General features: G+C 43.6%; 1 protein-coding gene across 1 annotated transcript in view; it reads right to left on the bottom strand.

Moving 5' to 3' along the window:
• Positions 1-13128, bottom strand: part of TMEM178B (transmembrane protein 178B) — a 337545-nt gene that overhangs the window by 255926 nt on the left and 68491 nt on the right. The gene's annotated exons all lie outside the window — the stretch shown is intronic.

Raw genomic sequence — 13128 nt, 5'->3', positions numbered from 1 at the left:
AGCTCAATTTGACTCAGTAAGTTTATCAGTGGGGTATGAATTTTGTTCCCATGAAAGTGACTAAGGGAAGGAAGAGAGGATGATCAACAGATGCAGGAGAAGACAGGGCTGGAATGAATGTCATGCTTTTGCATATATTTGCATTTTATTTAAATTCTTAAATTGTTAAACCACACCCCTCAATTCTCTCCCTCTACCATTTTGACATATTGATAAGCACAAAGGAAAAAATAATCTCTCTATATATTGTTTCAAAGACTTTATTTCATAGCGAGTTAAGGACCAACAGCCATTTACATCTGTTAGTTTAATTAGAGTGCTTTCCCCTTAAAAATGGGCTGAGATGGGAGGACTGCTGGAGGTGGTATGGGAGCACAGGGCACGGATGGTATGCAGGCCTGGGTGGAAGGTACAGGGAGAGCTTTGGACAACATGAGCGAGGCCACAAGAGACAGAAGAGACTGGTGGGTGAAGGTTACAGAAGGGAAAGTAAAGTACATTAAAGACTAAATGGGACAAAAATCAAACTTCATCTCCTTTGCAACAAAGCCAAAGGTCAGCCTGGCCCTGGGCTCTCACATGGCCCTGAGGACAGAAGACACTTGTCCCGGATGGCCTGCCCTGACACTGGCATTCCCTTTCATCTCAACATTAATACCGCCCTGTCCCTAACCACTTAAATCCCACTCTTTGCAGCCCTTTCTCTTTTAAAGGTCACTCTAAATTCTAAATATTGTCAAATAGAACCTGAACTGCAACTATTTCTCTAGACCTAATCTTTTGCTGTCAGCAAATTCAGAGGCAAAAAAAAAAAAAAAATCAATAAAGGGATTAGCTGCAAGTGACATTGCATATTACAGCAGCGGTACATTGTGTCCATGATGAAGGACTTGCCAGCTGACTAATATTATGCAACCATTTCAAACGATGGCTTTTTATCAGAAAGCCTCTCCTCGCCCTCTGTCTCTCAAAAGAGAAAAGAAAAATTAATTAATCAAAACGCCTTCTTCCAAAATTTTTTTTTTGGCAAATTCTGTCACTACTTTGCCTAAATCAATACTAACCCTTCAGAGCTGTATTCATTTTTATAATATCTGATCTTGATACAGCCCTTTTTCCAACAAATTAAATTCTTAAATTATTGGGAGCTTGGCTGAAGGAGAGCATTTTCTTCCAAATTTAACAGAAGCTAAGCAAATTCTAGCAAGTATATGTAGATCTTCAGCTTTCCAGTGGGACTCAGTCTCTAGACCAGTGGTTTTAAGTTTGACCTCAAAGGCTGGCCCATGAAATCCGCGGATCTCTTGGAGAGCAGTTACACCTAAATCATCTAAACATCACTTACGCAGAAACCGCGACTAAGCAAGAGCCAGCTGAGAACCCAAAAGTAAGTGAAAAGAGGTTTCAGGACAAACCCAAACACCCATACGCACAAAGTGCACATTCTTCATTCATAGGAACGTCCCTCATGCCTTCATTCAGGGCCTGCTGATGCTTCCTTTAGACAGAACTCTAACAGGCTTAATTATGTGATTTTGGAGAAATTCAGAAAATTGTAACACAAAAAGAAGTACTGCTAAAAGCAGGCAAACTGACAGCAGCTAAGAGGTTGTCAGCTGATGTCAAAGTAGGACGTAGGAAAACAAAAAAACAGAAGCTCACAAAAGCCAGGATGACCTGGGACCATTCAGCGCAGGGGCAAGCAGCCCAATAACCCTTGGGGACATCACTGCATTACAGCAAAATACAGGACTTGATTTTGTGAGGATGACAGTGTATCACCAGTAATGTCTTAAATAATCACTGGGACAAGTGAGCCATTTAAGAAGGAAGAAAATTCTACAATCAAACCTATAGTTATTTCTGTTAACATCGTTTTAAGTTTTAATACAAAGTCTAAGTAATATGGAAATTTAACTTTTGTTGTTCAGTTCATATCCTCAACAATTCTAGAAGAAATTATCATGTATTATTACATCAAAGTGAATAGTGCTAAAATGTCTACACGTCTACATCCTCCCAGATGCACAATTTCTTTCTGATAATTAACATTTTATTTATTTATTTATTTATTTATTTATTGCTTGTGTAAGATTCACCCTGAGCTAACATCTGTGCCAATCTTCCTCTACTTTGTACGTGGGATGCCTCCACAGCGTGGCTGACAAGCAGAGTAGGTCTACAATGGGGATCCAACCCGTGAACCCCAGGAGGCCAAAGTGGAGTACGGGGAACTTTACTCAGCCACGGGCCAGCCCCTAATTAACACTTTTAAAGAGAATACCCCCACCAGAATCTCTTCAAAGCCTATTCTATCCCTTTATGATGGAGGACTTGACTGATGAAAAAACAGACAGCCACTTCTCTCACCTGTGTGGCCTCTTCCCCTGGGCAAGTTGGCACCAAACACATTGTCAGGCCCTGCTAACCAAGAACCTGCTTTTCCCCTATAAATGGAGTTGAGGCAAAAGGAAGGAGTGGGGGTATTTTTAAAAGCCCAGAGAGTTAATAAGGGATGGCCAGGCCAACGTGTGATACAAATGCTGCTGGCGCCCCTCCCACACTGTGGCAAGCATGGCCAATCAATCCAGCATTAGTATGAGACTTCCAAATCCTTCCCTAAACACAAATTCACGCAACCATTATGGATTGATTGAGGTGGACATTCAGAAGGAAATGATTCCAGGCCTAAATCATTGTATTATGGCCCCAAATTAGAGTTATATGTTGTCAGGGTCGGAAATTTTTCACATGAGACAGGCTATCCTCTTTGATATCTCCACATCCTCAGCAATGACCTCAGTCCAACCTTAAAGATCTGACTTAAATACCCCTCTTCTCAATGAAGACTTCCTCAAACACCCAGGGAGAAAAGGTGGGGAGGGGTGGCTAGGCAGTAAGTGATTGATCCCATTCTGTTTCTATAACACGTAGTATGTTATTCATTCAGCTCAATAGGACGTATAGGATATCTACTCCATGTCGGGCATGGTGCTAGGCACGGGGTATTCAAATTCATATGCAACATGGTTCTTGCCTTTAAGGAGCTTAGAGTGTCTACCTTATAGAATTTATCTGTTCTGAGTTCCTTACAGGGAAGTGCTATGTCATAGTCATCTCCGAATCCCAGGACCAAGTGCAACCCATAGCAGTCTTTGGGACACTTAGCTGGCAACCCACACCAGGCCTTACAATCTGGACTTCAACAGCTACTTTCACACACATGCGTGCACGCATACACACACAACACACTCACATTTGTGCAGATCTCATCCATCACAATACCTCAAGGAATACTCTAACTAGGATTTAATGAGGAGAACAAAAGAATTAATTGAGAATGCTTATTTTTGCTTTGGGATAGGACTTACACATAATTACGTACAGCAAACTAGAAGTACTAACACCTTCAACATCTAATAATCGCTAATTCCTCCTCCCTCAGCTGACGTGGCTGTAATTGTTTCTGTTCTCATGCAGTCCTGCCAAACCTCCTCAGAGCCTCCTCTGTGGCCTCCCGTGCTGCTGGGAGGCAGCAGAGTCCTCACAGATGAGGCTCCACAACCAAGCCTGCTTCCGCCTGGGCGCTGAGCTCGGCACCACTTTCTCTGGTGATTGCAAGGCCCCACTGTTCACTCCCACTCCTGTTCCAGGGCCCCAAATCCTCTGGCCAGACCTGCTCAGCCTGTGATCTCTGCTGCACTACAGCATCCAGGAAGGTCTTTCTGGCTTCCTTTCTGGTGTGAAAAATAACTTCCAGCTTAAGTTCAAGCTGAAAAATATCCCCTGACACCCCTCACCACAGGCAAAGACATGGAGCCTGGAACTTTCTATGTAACACAACTAGTGTCCTCCATGGAAGCAGCAAATCAGGAGTTTCGCCCTTTAACCCAGTGCCTAACACTGTGGCTGGCACCTACTGAGCTCTCAGTAAATGTCTGTGAATGCATAGATGGGTGGATGAATTATTTAAATGAAATGAAATCATGAAATAAACTATTTCATGTTCACTGTCCTGTGAGTTGGAATCTTGGTTCTGACTCTGTAACCTTGACGAAAGTATTTAATCTCTATGTGACTCAGTTTCCTCATCTGTAAAAGAGCAATACGTAACATACAGCATCGTTGGGAGGAATGGAGAAAATGTGTATGAGGTATCCACCACAGTGCCTGGAGCACAGTAAGCACACAACAAATGGTCGGAGTCACATGGCACCAGCACATAGTAAGTTCTCAACAAGTAATTGTTGAAAATGAACACACAGAGACTCCAACAAGAATTGTAAGCACACGCCCCTGTGCCCTGCCCCCTGGCCAGTACTCACACTTGTTCACATGGCCTTGTTCCACTGTTAACCCTCTACCCACCACCCATCTGAGGCACTGTCCCCGTCACTGGCTCTCCCCTGTGACATCCTGCCTTCAGTATGGGATTTGCAAGCATCCCTCAGAAGGCAGTATCATGAGAGAGACTGAGGCCAGCAAGTGCAGTCATGTGCCCTGATCCAGAATCAGTGGTGGGTGGGGGTCTGGCTAAGCCATGGCCCTGAAACAGAGCGAGCAGAATGTTTTAAGGACCTGAGTTCTAGTCCTAGCTCTATTACTCACCAACTAAGTGACCATAGGCAGTAGACCATAGCTTATTTAAGCTCCCAGGCTGTTTCCCAATTGGTAAAATAGATTTAACCTTAGTACCTACATGATAGCATCATTATATGGATAAAATAAGATAATGTCTGTAAAGCACTTAGAATAGTGTCTACCACATAGTAAAAACTGTGAAATATTTGTTTTTAAATAGAGAACTTGTTGCTAGTACCGTGGAGTCAATTCTGACTCCTAGTGCCCCTGTGTACAGCAGCATGGAACCCTGCCCAGTCTTTTGCACCATCCCCTCACCTTCTAGCACTGTATCAGACAGTGCTCTGCTGCTATTCATAGGGTTTTCACGGCCAATTTTTTCAGAAGTGGGTGGTGAGGTCCTTCTTAGTCTGTCTTAGTCTGAAAGCTCCACTGAAACCTGTCCACAATGAGTGACCCTGCTAGTATTTGAAATACCAGTGACATAGCTTTCAGCATCACAGCAGCACACAGCTGCCACAGTATGACAACTGACATACGGGTGATGTGGTTCCCTGACCAGGAAACGATAATAGATATATAGCTCTATAGCTATATAATACAGATCTATATAGAGATATATAGATATAAAATACAGACAATAGATCTATATTAAGGAGCTAAGAGTAGTCTAGATGACTAAAAAGTGAAGAGTTATACAGCATGTATTTTATATTGGAGTGTGCGTGTGTGAAGTCTGTACCTGCAATAACCACTGATTCATTCATACAGTGTAGATGAGTCAATCAGAGTGAACTAGAAAACAACAGGGCATATGACTTTGATTGACAGAGGAGTGCCGACTTTCAAGTGCGGTTTGGCATGTGTATTCCACCGGCCTCACCACCCCCAGCAGGAGCTGCTCCACCAGCTGCAGCTTCTCCTCCAATGTCCGACTAATATGTTGGCCCAGGAAAGAAGCCATGGGAGTTTGGGCCCAGCACAGGACCTATGAGAGTACAGCAAGTAAGGGAGAGACAGCTGTGAAAGTAAGGCCTGATCAACAGGGGCTGGTCTGGGATTAGTTCTATTTTAGGCACTTCCAGACCTTTCTCAGTTAGCACATATGACTGCCCCCCATCCCACGTCTCCTCCCTGGTACAGATATGCATCAAGTAGACTCCTTGCCAGCTAGTGGAGACTTAGTGTCAGCCATCCTTCCATTCTGGGAAGGATCACTCAGAGCAGATAAAGGGGGATTTGAGAGGCAATCAGTTACATCATCGGGAATGGCTCACTTTTGTATCACTTACAGAGCAATTCCATAAGTTACATTGTTTGACCCTCATAACAATCCCAAAACAATTGGTGATACCCCTTCTAGAGGTGAACAATAAAGGGCATACTCAGGTTAAGTCACTTTTCCGTGATCTCATCACTGGTCACATCACAACTGAGAAAGAACTGAGAACTGCAATGAAAGCAACAAGGTTCAATCAGCCATAAGGCTGTACTGCAAGGAGCCCAGGGATTACTTGTTATAACGGAAAGGACTCCACCCAGGGACAACTCAGGTCAAGAAAATTACCTCAAACTTTGTTGAAGATAGAATAAATTAATATAATCATGTGAATAAAAATATGACCACGCCTATCAAGAACCATGAAAATGCTCAGTCTTTGACCTAGTAATTATACTTCAGGAAACCTAGACTAAGGAAATAACCCAAAAGAACTGTAAAGTTAGATGCAAAAAAAAGTTTATTGCAAATTTTTAATGGTAAAAATGTGGAAACCCGAGTATCCGATGGTAAAGGAAAGACTAAGCACACAAAACATACACTTGATTAGTAAATAAAAAGACTACGTAGCAATATGGAAAAATATTTGTATAATACTGAAGAAAAATCATAATTCATATTCATGGAGGAAAAAAGTAGAAGGAACACAGACCATTGAAAACAGCTTGATTTGGGGATATGGTGGAATTGTTGGTGAAATTTTTTAATTCAGATTTGCCTAAATATTGTTAAACATTATTGGTATACCATGTAAAAGTTCAAAAAGTAAAATGAGGGAAATTGTGCTGGAATCTCTAAGATCTGTCATAGCTCCAGTAATCTCTGTGAGCTTTTTGAGCCCACGATCAGTGTCTTTTTCATCTTCGTATCCCCAGTTTTCTGCAAGTGACTGGACTTCAATAAATATTGAAGGAATGTTACAAACAACCACGTGAATGATTCTCTGCTGAGCCTGCGACCATTTAATCAGTCGGAGCCTGGATCACCCCAAGAGCCATGTGTCTAGATATTAATTAGATGAACTAGAGATTCAAGAAAATATCTAGGAGGAATCATTTTTTAAAACAAGATCAGAGCAAAATCTGGGGAAGAGAGTGCTTGATTGAACATTTCTAAATTCTGCCTCTTTGATGTAATTCCACAAAGTGCATTCCCCAGGTGCACTAGCACAGGGAAGCTTTGCTTCCCATTCTCCAATGTCTAGAGACCTTCTCCAAGGCAGAGCTCATCTCTGACAGGAGAGGCTATGAAGTTTGCATTAAATTCAAAGTCACCAGGAGAATGACTTGAAGCCAGAAGTAACCAAATTACACCAAGTCAAAAGCATGAAATACAGAGATCCTGAATTAGAAGAGAGAGAAGATCCAGCTAGGGATGTGGTCCATCTCTACCAGCTTAAGCAAATTACTTAACCTCTCTGGGACTCAGATTTCTGGTCTCTGTCCTGGCCATCTCACAGGGACATCATGAAAATCAAACATGTTATGAAATAGTACATGAAAAAGATGCATAAACTGGAAAGTGCTATAGAAGAGCCAGGCCACAGCAATCCTCAATAAATGTTGGAGTTAGCGTATAAAAGGGTGGAAAGAAGCTAAATGATTATGTGATGTTCACAGAAATGTAGAGGCAAATATAAGGTGAGGTGCTGGCCTATGTTCAGAGCATCAGGCTATCACCGTTTCCCTGGGGCACGATGGAAGGAGCTCGCAAATTGCAGACAAATTGGCTTCCAGGATGCTGCCCGTGGTAGAGGGGCCCTGCACACCACCCTGCCAGGGCTGAATTCTTTTACAGGGCCTTAAAGAGGTAACAGCCTCAGAATCCGGAAGAAAGCTACACTACATTCACTAATTATGCTTTTGGGGACAGCACAGGCATGAGCATTTTGCAAAATGTTTTTAGTTTAAGGGATTGGAAGGAAACCCGTAGTGAGAGAGCACGTCAGGCACCTTCTCTGATTACAGGGATGAAAAAGAACCAGGGAGGGATGTCGGTGACATAGATCCGGGCCCTTGTACATGGTGAAGTGATTAAAGGCACGAATCTGCCTCAGAGTTGTCATTCCTAATAGCGCCTGACCGGAGCGGCGAGGAATGATGGAGTGGCAGGAGAACAATGCAATCCACACACGCACAAGCACACACACGGTGCCTACCTCATGCAGGCTGCAGGCTGCTACGATGAGGAAGACGACATGAGTGCACTGCCTTTCAGCTGCTTGGAGTCATACAGAGAAACAGGTAATGCTGAAGGACACCTTGGGTAAAAGTCACATGGGCAAAGAGGTGATTTCCTAAGCCCTGCATTGAAGGACAAGATGCAGCACCCGTGGGCAGCTCTGGATAATGTGTCAGGTAACTCCTTCCACTGCCCTCAGATCAGGGCAAGGAGCCCAGAGCAGTTTTCGCAGGAAGGGATCTGGGATCACATAGGGTCAACACCCTCCTTTTACAGATAGGAGTGGAGTCCAGAGAGGTGAAATGACTAGCTCTAGGCCACACGACAAGCCCCGGCTTTGATCTTTAACTCTATCATTCTCCAAACATATTATGTGTAAAGTCAGGAATCTGGCAGGGTTAACGTTAGACTGGAAGGAAACTGTTCCAAGGCATCCAAGAGCGATGAGGAAGAGGAATGAATGCTTGTTAGGAGGCACCTGTCAGGACCAAACTTCAGGAGGAGACACAGTGGTCAGACACAGGCACACTGGACTCCTGCTACAATTGGTGTTCAGATCCCATTGGTAGGAGCAGAGCTGCTCTTGGTCCTTTCTCTTTGTGTTCTCCTTTTAAACCTCAAAACCCAAAGGCAAGACTTGCCCGTGATCCAGGCTTCAGTTCCTGGTGCTCTGAAGGAGCACCTGATACATGAAAGATGGTGCTGGGGCATGTTCTGGGTCATTCCCACAGGTCTTCCGGATGTCAGCCTTCCACATCCCCAGGGATGTCGCTTGTTACCCCTTCTGTCGACACATGAGATAAGGGGGCTCTGATGTTTGCAAAGTCTTCTAGCCCACCCCAGCCCTTCCTGGTTGGATAAAATATATTTTTAAGAAAGCAAACATATCAAACACTTTCAAATGTGTGTCCCCTTGCTTCCACCAGCACGAGCTGGGTGTGAACCACTCACTAGGCATCCTTGTCTGGGAATCCAATTCTTCCCCACTGGCAAAGTAACCCAGCAAGATGCTTAATTCCTGATGACCTCTTAGCTCCCTTCTGGATTCTGGGTTTCTCACTCTCCTGGGGCCCAAAATGACACTTTGAGAGCACACTGTCCTGCCCCAGGGAGACTCTGGAATGTGAAGGATGCTCACATCACTGTCCCACCTACTATAGGTCTAGTGGTCCAGACCTTGGGAACACTGATTATGGCACACGATGCTGGCTGTCTCTGAATATCCAGTCTCCATTTCCTTCCTTAGTAACAGCATCCTAATTTTTAGCTAGGCATGTTGCTTCCTGGGAAAAAGACTACATTTCCTAGTCTCATCATCACTAGGTATGGCCATATGACATGTCAACAGTTAACAATATGGCACCTCACCATGTGCCAAGCACAATTCTAGGCACCTTTCTGGGTAGAAACTCACTTAAACCTCAAAATGACCCTATGAGCAGGCACAGTTATTTATTATCTGCTTTTTACCAAGGAAACTGAGGCATAGAGAAGTAATTCGCCTAATTCATGTGGTTAATGAGGGCCAGAGCTGGGATTAGAACTCAAGCAGCCAGACGCCAGTCAAAGCTCTTCACCACTAATTACACTACACTAAAATCCAGGCAATAGAAGCAGAAGCTTTGTGTAGGACTTCCAGGAATATGCCTTAAAAGGAGGGAGCTCCGGGAGGTGGAGCTGAGGCCTCTTCACTTGGGTATGAGCTGAACTTAGAGACTTACCTCTAACCAAGAGAGCCTGGGCTGGCCTGGTGGCGCAGCGGTTAAGTGCACACGTTCCACTTTGGCAGCCTAGGGTTCGCCAGTTCGGATCCCGGGTGCAGACATGGCACTGCTTGGCATGCCTTGCTGTGGTAGGCGTCCCACATAGAAAGTAGAGGAAGATGGGCACAGATGTTAGCTCAGCGCCAGTCTTCCTCAGCAAAAAGAGGAGGATTGGCAGTGGATGTTACCTCAGGGCTAATCTTCCTCAAAAAAAAAAAAAAGAGTCTGGAAATGGAAACAGAGTAACGACAGGGGAGAAATCTGGCAGACACTGCCTTAACCAAGTGGTCAAAGTTAACATCACCAGTAATATGCTGCTATCACATACCCCAATATAATGCATTGAAAAGGGGACTTCACCTCTGTGAAATTCTTTCCAAAAAAGCCGTAACTGCAGTCTAATCATGAGAGAACCCAAACTGAGGAAATTTCTACAAAATACATAACCAGTATTCTTAGAAAGTGTCAAGGTCATGAAAAACAAGGAAAGACAGAGAAACTGTCACAGATTGAAGACTAAGGAGACATGACAACTAAACGCAATGTGGTATCGAGGATGGGATCCTGGAACCAAAAAGGGACATTAGTATGAAAACTGGTAAAATCCAAAAAAAGACTGTAGTTAGGATTGTAGTATTATATACCATGTTAATTTCTCGATTTTTATCCACATACCATAGTTGTGTTGATGTTAACATTAGGAAAAGTTGAATGAAGGATATATGGGTACTCTGTATTATCTTTGTAATTTTTCTGTAAATCTAAAATTATTTCAAAATAAAAAGGTTTTCAAAAAAGAGGAAGCAAGGGCTTTTTTCCCTCTCCTCCATTTCTTCCTATTGCTGGCCTGTTAAATGATGATGATTGCCAGAGCACCAGCAGCCATTCTGATCCATGAGGCAACCTTGAGAGATAGGCAACTTTAAGGATAGATATCATATCCTGAGGATGGCTGAGCAGAAAGACAGAAGCCTGGAACCCTGATGATATGCAACGCTGTTTTATCAGCCCCGAACTCCCAACTCCAAACCTCTTTTTTTTAATGAGAAAGAGAAATAGCCTCTATTTTATATAAGCCACTTATTTGGGGATTTTCTGTGAAGTACAGCTGAACCTAATTCTTCTTAATAACAGCACTACAGTGAAAACCTACGTAATTTCCATCACCGAGATAAAAATTAGAATCTTAGCCTTGGAACTGGCCTTAGATTGAATCTAGTCTAACCTGTCATTTTTCACGTGAGTAAAAGACCCAAAGAGGCCCAGGTCCCATCACCAACAGCAAAGTGAACATGGGAACCCAAGTCCTGTCCCAGCCCCCTTCCCTCCACTGTGCCTCACGTCTTGGTGAGGATTCCAGACCCAGCGCTGCAGTATTAACAGTCATAAACATCAAAGTCAGAGAGCGATGCTGCAATGCAGGTTCATTCCGATCATCTCGTCAACTTGCCTACTTCACTCTAATAACATTCTTAAATTTTTCGTTTCTGAATCAATTGCTGAACACAGCAACACCTCGGCAAATCATATTATAATTCTGGGAATCTCACATTTTAAGTTTTGTGAACAAGAAGCTCTAATATTAAAAATAATGCTATTGTTACATTTACTTGGTTTTTTTGTTTCGTTTTGTTTTGTTTTTTGAGGAAGAGTAGCCCTGAGCTAACTGCTGCCAATCCTCCTCTTCTTGCTGAGGAAGACTGGACCTGAGCTAACATCCGTGCCCATCTTCCTCTACTTTCTATGTGGGACGCCTACCACAGCATGGCTTGCCAAGTGGTGCCATGTCTGCATCTGGGATCCGAACCAGCAAACCCCAGGCCGCCGAGAAGCGGAACGTACGCACTTAACCGCTGCGCCACCAGGCCGGCCCCTACTTGGTTTTTGTTAAAAGGAGAATGTAGGAAGGAAAATGTGGACTAGTATACCTATCAAACAGTATTATATTCAGAAAAAAAATAATAATAAAGTTTCTATAGTTATGATCACTGATTACTAAACTAAAAACCCTGAGAAAATCACTTCCCCAATTTGGGTTACAAATTTCTTAGTCTGTCAAATTAGAGGTTTCTCTGGGATTTGATTTCCTCTGAGTTTCCTTCTAATCCTAATATTCCATAATTCCAAAATGCTAAACCACCAACCAGTTTTCACTATCTGTATATAAATGACCATTTCAAACACATAGGCCTTTGCTTTCTTCATCAAATCTGCTTACAGTATGCTGTTTACTAAACAGAATACTAATCGGTGTTGGATCACAGGAATCATCTCAATTGTTCACCCGTCCCTGGGTCTTCGCCTTCTTCCAGGTGACTGTGCAGTTCTTCTCACCAACGAAGCAGTCTGTTTCCCCACCCCCTGGATCTGGGCTTAGCCGCGTGACCTGTTTTGGCGTGTATTACATGACGGGAGTGCCAATTCCAAGCCTAGCGCTTGAGAAGGCTTACAAGTTTCCACGTGCACTTCCACCATTGCTGTGAGAAGGACACGCAGAGACTTGCTTGCTGGTCCTGGGGCAAGGAGGAGAATGAGAAGCGCATGAAGAACAGCCCCAGCTAAGGCACCCCAGACAACTTCCAGGCACACGAGTGAGCCCTGGGGACCAGCAGAACCACACAGCAGAGACCCGAACAATTGTACCCTGAAGGGTTGTAAGCCACAGAGGTTATGTGGTTGGTTGTTATGCAGCAAAAGCTAGCTGACATACCATCTTCAAACCTCACCTTTGGAGGGAATCTATTTTTGGTAAGGAATGGCTATGTGTATTCGCCATAAAATGCTCTGCAGGAAATGGACTCGATTTGCTTGTGAAGTGATGGATTCACAGGCCCGCTTGGCACCACTCTCACCATCAGTCCTTGGCCCACAGATGGATGAGGCCGTCTGCCTTCCCGGCATGCACCCTCTCTGAGGTTTATTCTCCACTCCCATAAAAGCACATGCAAAAGCTGCATTATCTACACCATACCACCTTTAAAATCATGACTTAAAAACCATTTATACTAGTCCCCATCCTTTTCAGCACCAAATGAATTCAACCAAACATTGCCCATTTTGATTAATGAAATGAAATGCTAGTATTGGTACCGTGGGAATGATATGATTCTTTTCTAACTATGCTTTGGTAAGAAACAAAATTAGATGTCAACATCCTATAATGGGTTCAATATTCCTTCTGTCCCCTTAGGCAGTAGTGCTAAAAGGCAAATGTATTTAGTTGGGCCCATTTCGCTTGTTTTTAAGTCATTCCACAAACAGTTACTAAACATCAACCTGCTCTATGCAAACACTGTTCAGGCGTCAGTCCTGGGCTGTGGGCAG

Source organism: Equus quagga, chromosome 8 (genome assembly GCF_021613505.1).
Source record: "Equus quagga isolate Etosha38 chromosome 8, UCLA_HA_Equagga_1.0, whole genome shotgun sequence".
NCBI lineage: Eukaryota > Metazoa > Chordata > Mammalia > Perissodactyla > Equidae > Equus > Equus quagga.
Note: the sequence above shows the minus strand (reverse complement) of the source record. Positions and strands in the feature narration are given on the sequence as shown.